Raw genomic sequence first — 7,620 nt, 5'->3', positions numbered from 1 at the left:
CATTCCTGAGATGGAAGCCCTTTTTATCCCTAACAATTTTTTTGTAGGAGCTCAAAATCTCCAAGTCACTATTCCGATCGTTTATGAACCCCTCGACCAAGTGTGTGATTGATTCCAAGTTTACACGCGGGGCATTTTCGTAGTTTTGAGTCACGCCTTTGGATTTCAACACCACGTGATTGTCTTTAGTCCTAAAAGCATAGCTTTTGGGCCCACAGGAGGACCATTCTGTGATATGGTTGCCATCTTTGAGTTCACTCGTTAAACCACCCAGATAGTTGCTAAGTGGGGGGCTCCAGTCACCCTGTTTGCTTACATAGACCACAGAGTCTGTGTCATGGTAAAGAACCCTCCTCTGAAGCTGCTCCATGAGGGCGTACAATTCAAGTCGGCCATAGGCCGTGGTAAATGCTGCAAGAAACACATTTACATTACCTGGGGGTAGAACCCACTTTGTGTTACGTCTCCATTGCACCAGGGTAATGTCTTGACTCAAGAATGAAAAATGTGAAATTTCGTATTGGTCCGAAAAAACAAATTCAAAAAATTCTTCGGGGTCTTTAATGATCGTCGTTGTTAGCATATTGCATCTCTGCGAAAGCTTCCCCCAAAGCGAGTTTAAGTACAATTTCGACACATTTCGTTTGGTCTTGTTGACCTCTATTCTGTCAGGGTCAAGAAGAATGCCTTCTCTGTCGTGATAGTCTCGAATGTACTTGTCTTTGCTCTCTTGATCTGTGACCGATGAAGGATAGCCTGAAGCTATCTGCTTGCATCTCAAGAAGGTCTTGATGTACTCTTTAAAAAGAGTGTCTGATTTCCTGGAAAAGTTCCACACTTCAAAGATTTTGGCCACACGAGACCCCTTCTCTAGAGCCTTTGTGAATTCAGGTGTAACCCAGACAGCTGTAAGGGCTCTTTCCTGATCTGAGTGATCACAAGGCTTTTCCTGGTTGTTGTTTTCACTGCAGGTGCGACATAGGGGAAAGAAAAGTTTTCATTGAGGTTCCTTGTAAGGCAACACTGGTATAAACAAACCCCTAGGTGGGTAGACCGTTGCTTTGATCAGACCAAAATAGTTTTGGGGTAAGTCAAAGTCGCGGTGAATAATTTCAGGATGCCCCATAGGATAGCATGAGGAACTCATTACATGAGGATAAAGAGATGTAAAATCTACATAACCTATTGTCTCGTCTGGTTGCGCTACATACCGCAAGGTCAAAGCATTGGTACGGCCTCCATACAGGGCCTGTCGTGGCTCCAAGGGTTCTGGTGGGTCAAAGCTGGAAAGGAAAGCTCGAACATGAGGATCAGACTTTTTGAGTGCGGTCCACTCATGCTCCCACATAACATTCACTTTCAAACCATAAGTAGCCTGTAAAGATTCACATTTGTCTTGAAACTCTAGGTACATTTCACCAAAAGTATTTTGGGTTAGGACACACATGGCCTGTGGCTCAAAGCAAGATTTACAACCGTGGAAGAAACAACTGTTGTACTCAAACACGGTCTCAACACCGTCAATCTGTGTGTATCCATCTACATGATAAGGCCCAAACGCCTTCTCACCCCTATTCAAAGCATGTTGAATAAAAATGTCTTTATCCTGGGCCAAGTACTCCAACCACTGAATGGAGCCACTAGAGTATGACTTAAATTGGCATCGGTAGTTGTCAGGCGAGGGGATAGCTATAGATGCTAGAGGTAGAAAGTGTGTACGATAGGTTTTCATGCATGCCGATGCAATAGTTTGTGGCAAAGAAGGGGGTCGAGTGATAAATGGCAGATATGTGAGAGCAGAACTAATAAACGGGCTCTGCCCGATCACTAAAATGGCCACCCCGATCAGAACTACAGATCACAAAATGGCCGACTGCCAAAACTACAATTCCCAGAAGCAAGGGGAACCCTCAGAAGGTGGAGCCGACCCACAGATAAAAGGTCAAGAAAAACCAGGAAGAGAGAGAGAGAGAGAGGGCGGGAAGGATCTATGAACCATAGAGAAAGAGACAATCTACATTGGCTGGATTTACCGTGTACGAGCTGGACTGTTTTGGACTTACCTGTTGGCGTTTAGACCTGGACCTAGCGAGAACCAGATTTGTGTACCGAACCCTGCTATCCTTGACCTTACCTGTGGCCTGGGTGGACCAGGACAGCGAAACAAACACACAGGTACTGTCATGTTAGAAAGAACTTTAATTCTGGGCTGACTTTGGTGACAGTTTCCCACTTAATTTGTGACAAACGCTCCTAACTTTGAAGAGGTTTGCCACAAGTTGTACAACTCCAGGGGTCAATGCCTGCATCTTTGATGACCTCTGCTCTGAATCTGAGGCACCCCTCGCGAAGGTTAACCACGTCGTTGTCACAGTATGACTCCATCTCTTTGTGGAAATCAAAAGTGCTGTGACATACTGTCTCGTACCATGTCATGAATCTCTCTCGCTCTTTGGGAGACATTTGATCACAACCGTACATTTCAGGTCTCGGATAAGATCCTATATAGTGTAAATTCTCCTCAGATGTAAAAAAAATGGGGAAACCAACCTTTCACAGAGTTCTCAAAACCCAAGGCCTCAGGCATTTGAGACAATCTCATGGGTAAGAAGCTTAAACTGTCAATGTATCTCTGGTTGAAAGTGGGGTCTACAAAACACAAGATTTTACTACCTTGAGCTATGACACTGGGTGCAACGCCTTGCTGTATCAGAGGGTTCAAAAGAAGGTACAAATCATATGCTCTAGAATTGTGCGCTATAAACGTAAAGTTTCTGTACTGGGGTTTTAGAAAGAGGAGTGCACAATTGGGTCCCTCAGCTGACCACTTATCCCCCTTGAAAGTCATGGTAGATACAAAAATAGGCAAATGAACCCCTGATTGTTGATTAGTCTCAAAATCATAAAAAACGTATCTCTGAATGTTCATCTTCAGCCAAGGGTTGAATATAACACTCGTGGGGCACATCTTGAACCACTTCAGAGTCTCTGCTTTTCAAAGGCCCTTTACAGATTGGGCAATGAATGATTCCACACACATGAGGTTTAGGGCTGTCTATTTTAAGGTTGTAATTGCATTGACATTTTGGACATTTCCTGTTAATATCACAACTGCTTACAGATTTACAGGCCTTGGGGTGCCATGTTTCAATTTTGTGTTTTTCGTAACAGTAGGCCGAACGGCATGTCCTGTGACAATCGGCACAGGGTGTCAGGTTTAAGGGCTGCATCGGACATTTTTCATCCAGACATACGGAACAGTTATAACGGCACGAGTGCCCCCCCTTTCGGGTGTAGCCGGTATGACAGGCTGGACACACATATGGTGCGCCTAAAAACGCTCCGATGTTGGTAATGGCATAGTAATGGTCGTTTTGCACATAAGTACAGGATCTGAGGATGAGGTTGGGGGTTGTTTTGGAATTAAGAGAGAAGCATTAGCTCTACTGTGGTACAAAACCACAATCTTGATGTTCAGAAAGTTTTCAAATTTGACTGTCAGAGAATGTCACAGCATTCCGCATGCCCAGACCGACAGCATTTTGAAGCTCTCTAGCCTTTTGCAACGCCTCTAGATCCGTACATCCAGGGTTTAGTAAATGTGCTAGGCCTATTGCAAAGCATAGCTTATTACCGTGATTGTGAACGTTTGAGGCATGCCCTTTTATTGTTTATGATTTCTGATTGCATTAGGCTATCTAGCTTCCTTCTCTGCCCCCCACCACCCAGGGGTTGCCTTATTATTTGCACAACAAGCTCCAGCGACCTATCGGCAATGATGGATACATTTGATTGAACAAGTCGTTCCAGCAGGGCTATAAATTGTTCAAGATCTGCTTCACCATTGGGTAAAATAAGAGCTAGTGTTTTGCATGCTATCTCCACAAATTTCCAACTGTAAGACATCGAGGTTCGCCATAATCTCTTGCTCTCTCTAACAGTTCGTTCAGAGTATCCAAAATCATCACGTAAAAAACAGCTTAATCGAGATTGATTCACCCATGTGAAATTGAAAAACTGTCTAATCTCTGTATTGCTGAATTTATTTCTGTACACAACCCTGACACTTCTATCAAGACCATCTCCCTCCTGATTTATTAGACAATTTTCCAATTCCTCAAAAACATCATTCCGTTTCAGACTCTTCTGAAAGGGGCATTAATATCGGGCTGCTTGGAGGGTCAGGTGTAGAAGATCTCAGGCTCTCGTTCATCTGGTTTATTAAAAAAACTAGGGCTGGCGGGATTTGAGATAATTGGTTTTCATATGTTGTTCCTGACTCGTTCATATGTTTAATTATTTCAATTAGGTCGCTGGGAATTTGGGAAAAGAGATTTTCGTCTATCGGAATTATGTCTGATACCCCACCCTCGTTCATCCGTTCAATTAAAGCTAGTAGATCGGGGGTATTTTCGCAAAAAGGCTTTCAACTGTCTCAATTATAGGCACGTCCATTTCGGTAACTGGTTTTAGCGCCGGTATTTGCGTTTTAACAACCGGGGCATTGTTCTATGCCAGAAGGATAGATCCTGACTGTATTGCCACTCGAGTAAATCAACCATTCGTTGGTGTAGCAAGACATTTCTGGATTTTAGAGCCTTTGAAAAGGCCTTGATAAACTCTGCTTGGTCTATTTCAGGTCTGGGTGTTTCTACATAAGAATTGGAGGAATCAAGAAGATTGGCTGCGTTACAGAATAGCCAGTCGTCTACCTGTGAAATGTCATTTAAAACGTTGAAATCATCCGTTTTCCTTGTTTTATTGTGAATGTCAGGCGCTCCGAAATCCTCCGCGGGTTCTCGGTATGTATGGTCTTCTGTGCCGTTATACGCCGGGGAGGAGTCTGTAAAAACATTATTGGTCATTGTTTTAGCATTTTCAATCATAAAAATGTATAATAAACTCTGTATTACTAATAACATAAGGGCTTCATACCATGTCCGTGTAGGGCCGTTTCTTGAAGAAGTAACTTTTTGGGCCTGGGAGATTCTTCGCAATGCACATGCGCCGATGTTGTGCCCTGTTTGGGGCGGAAATATGTCGCTTGGTTCCTGGGTGGTGTTAGGGTAAACCCGTTCGAACAGAAAGGCAGAATAGCATCGATGTCCTTGTTCAGAGTACACGAAGCACCCGTGATCCTTCTTTCGGGTCTGTCCGCTGTAAACACAAAAAATAGCTTTTAATATAGGGTTCACACTTTGTTTTTAATGTATACATTTTTTTTTTACTATTGAACTTACATCTACAATAGTGTGACGGAGACTGGCTGCTTTCGGCGCTGCACGCAGTTTGATTCTGAGAATCCCTCTCTGACAAATTTGGTTCCAAATCATCTAGCCCACGGAGCATCTGCGTAAAGGATTGCGAGCCTACAGATGTTAGATAATATTAACATGTATACGAAATATACACATTTTTAAAATATGAGAATACGGGCATTTGACATATTACCTTAAAATCATTGTCCATCAGTTTTAGAATAGTGATATCACATTTTTAATATTCATACAATTCCCTCTCCAAATCTAATATTATTTTCACTAACTCACCTTCAGAAAGCTCCATTAGGACCGATTCCGAGATTAACTGTTGGCCTGATAACTCTTCTGTCTGTTGGCCCGGAGTCTTTTGAGGTGCGCTATAGGATGTCTTACCGTCTGGCTTCACTATCCTGCAATGAGTTTACAGAGCGGGGGTGCCGTTTTTTTCGGGCGTCATCCTGTATTTTCAATAATTTGATGCATCACATTTGTAAGTTCTCTCAAAAGAAAAAAACGTATTTATTCTCTCTAACAACGTATGTATATAGTTCTCCATTGCTTTACATCTAAATAACAAATAGGTATTGTCTCTGGGGTTTTGTTGAGCCAGAAAGTCATCACGTCCTCCACCACAGCTTCCCGGTATTTGTTGTCGTCCACCAGGGTTTGTCGGATTTCTTTGAGTTTCTCGTGGATGTAGATCGCCTCCTTCAGTTCATGTAGGAAAGCTTCGGTTACCCCGTAAACTCTGGGAATAGAAGGCACAAGACCCATAGACTCCAGGGCTCTGACCAGCGCAGGTATAAACCTGCAGGACCACAGTCTTTTCACCAGCTCCTCAAAATGGTTGAAGAAGTAGTATTTTGGGGGCTCGTATAAACACGGATGCCGGCGCTGGCTGGGGTGATTGATCTCAGAACCGATGCATTTTTCACGTATATACCTCTCCAATCACCACGTTTAAAAGTGTGGCTACAGAGGCCTTGATGGTGTCCACAAAAATAGTACTGACCACCCCATCAAACACATCCTCAGGCTGTGGACATGTAGGGGGTGTCGAGGGTCTTGGCTGGGGGGAGTAGAATGGTTGGCTGCGAGGCATACAGTCCTTAGGGTCTGGCCCCCATGACGTATCAGAGTCCAGGTATGTTATAGGAATATCCATGGTATATGCTGAAATGAAGAAGTGGAGGCTTTAAGGGACCTCCTTTTATTGTAGAACCAGGCCTTTGGGTGGGGTCAGGGCGTGGTTAACGCAGCCGCATACTTAGTTTTCTTCGGGGGCTGACCCTTCTGAGGATGAGCCTTCTTGGGATTGCTTTGAATCATAATCCTCAGGATTCGTATATATTATGCACTTCCTTAGCCAAGCAATGCTCTGCCACTGTTGGCTCTGTACAAAAAGAACGTCCAACAACTCTAACATGCTCAATTCCATTAGATCCCAACTTTTAAAAGGAATAAGCATGCGCAACCTGAAATCCCCAGTCAGGCCACCATCACGAATGTTTTGGTTGCGGGTTTCCTCGTTGCTGATATAGAACTCCACGCAGCCACATGGAAGTCCATTCTTTCTCTGTATTTTCACCCTGTGAAATACTCTTCCTGAGGAGTCTGGGGTACCTTCCCAACGGGTCTCGTAGCCCGTGAACAAGCTATACCCCTTGGTGATAACTCTCAGTTCGGGACACAAAACCTTGCGAAAAACCGTCCAGTCTTCAACCCCATAGTCCACTCCTAAAGTCTGGTCTGTATATTCTCCACCTTCGGCTACAGTATAGAGTTTCACTCTACGGGCCGGGTAATCAAACTGATACCCCCAGTGCTGTCCATTAGACATCATCACTTGATCTTTCAGTGCAGTTGCGGGAGGTATTTGGGTTCTACACACACATATAAACCAATTTTTTGGTGCGTCGTATATTGTTGCTTTATACTGGGTCTTTTCTCTGTTTCAACCAAGGTCCTGCTTCCGTTGTTACGGTCATCACTGCTTTACCAAAATCCATGTTTATTTTTAAAATCTTGTTTAGTGTTCTGGGGCCGCATGTGTGTCTGGGGCGTATTTATAAGACGTCTGCCTCCAACACATAACCCCCCCGGACATTCCTAATTCATAGACAACAACCCTAAGAGCAATAAAACAGGGGGGTGTGGGGTCATCCTCTTTGAAATGTTCAAACACAACCCCCCCAGTTCAATGAGGGCCCTACACATCAATCATCATGACAACTTCAAAGAGATGCAATATAGATATAACACACACTCTAACACGTGACAGAACAGGATAAAACTATATGACCCTAACCACGTGACACCTTCCCGCCAGGATGTCCAGACCGGATGCCCTTATTTGGGC

General features: G+C 43.9%; 1 long non-coding RNA gene across 2 annotated transcripts; it reads right to left on the bottom strand.

Moving 5' to 3' along the window:
- Positions 1-2,555: 2,555 nt before the first annotated feature.
- On the bottom strand, positions 2,556-7,376 carry LOC106599564 (uncharacterized). 2 transcript variants are annotated; one of them, XR_001327497.2, is made up of 4 exons: positions 5,550-7,376; positions 5,241-5,369; positions 4,936-5,157; positions 2,556-4,843 (listed from the first exon to the last, which is right to left on the bottom strand). It is a non-coding gene; the product is annotated as an uncharacterized lncRNA (long non-coding RNA). The 2 variants fall into 2 exon arrangements; XR_001327496.2 differs by having other exon boundaries at positions 5,241-5,349; positions 5,550-7,375.
- Positions 7,377-7,620: the final 244 nt, after the last annotated feature.

The sequence above is a fragment of the Salmo salar genome, chromosome ssa03 (assembly GCF_905237065.1).
Source record: "Salmo salar chromosome ssa03, Ssal_v3.1, whole genome shotgun sequence".
NCBI classification, from domain to species: domain Eukaryota; kingdom Metazoa; phylum Chordata; class Actinopteri; order Salmoniformes; family Salmonidae; genus Salmo; species Salmo salar.
This window is presented reverse-complemented; position numbering and strand designations above follow the sequence as displayed.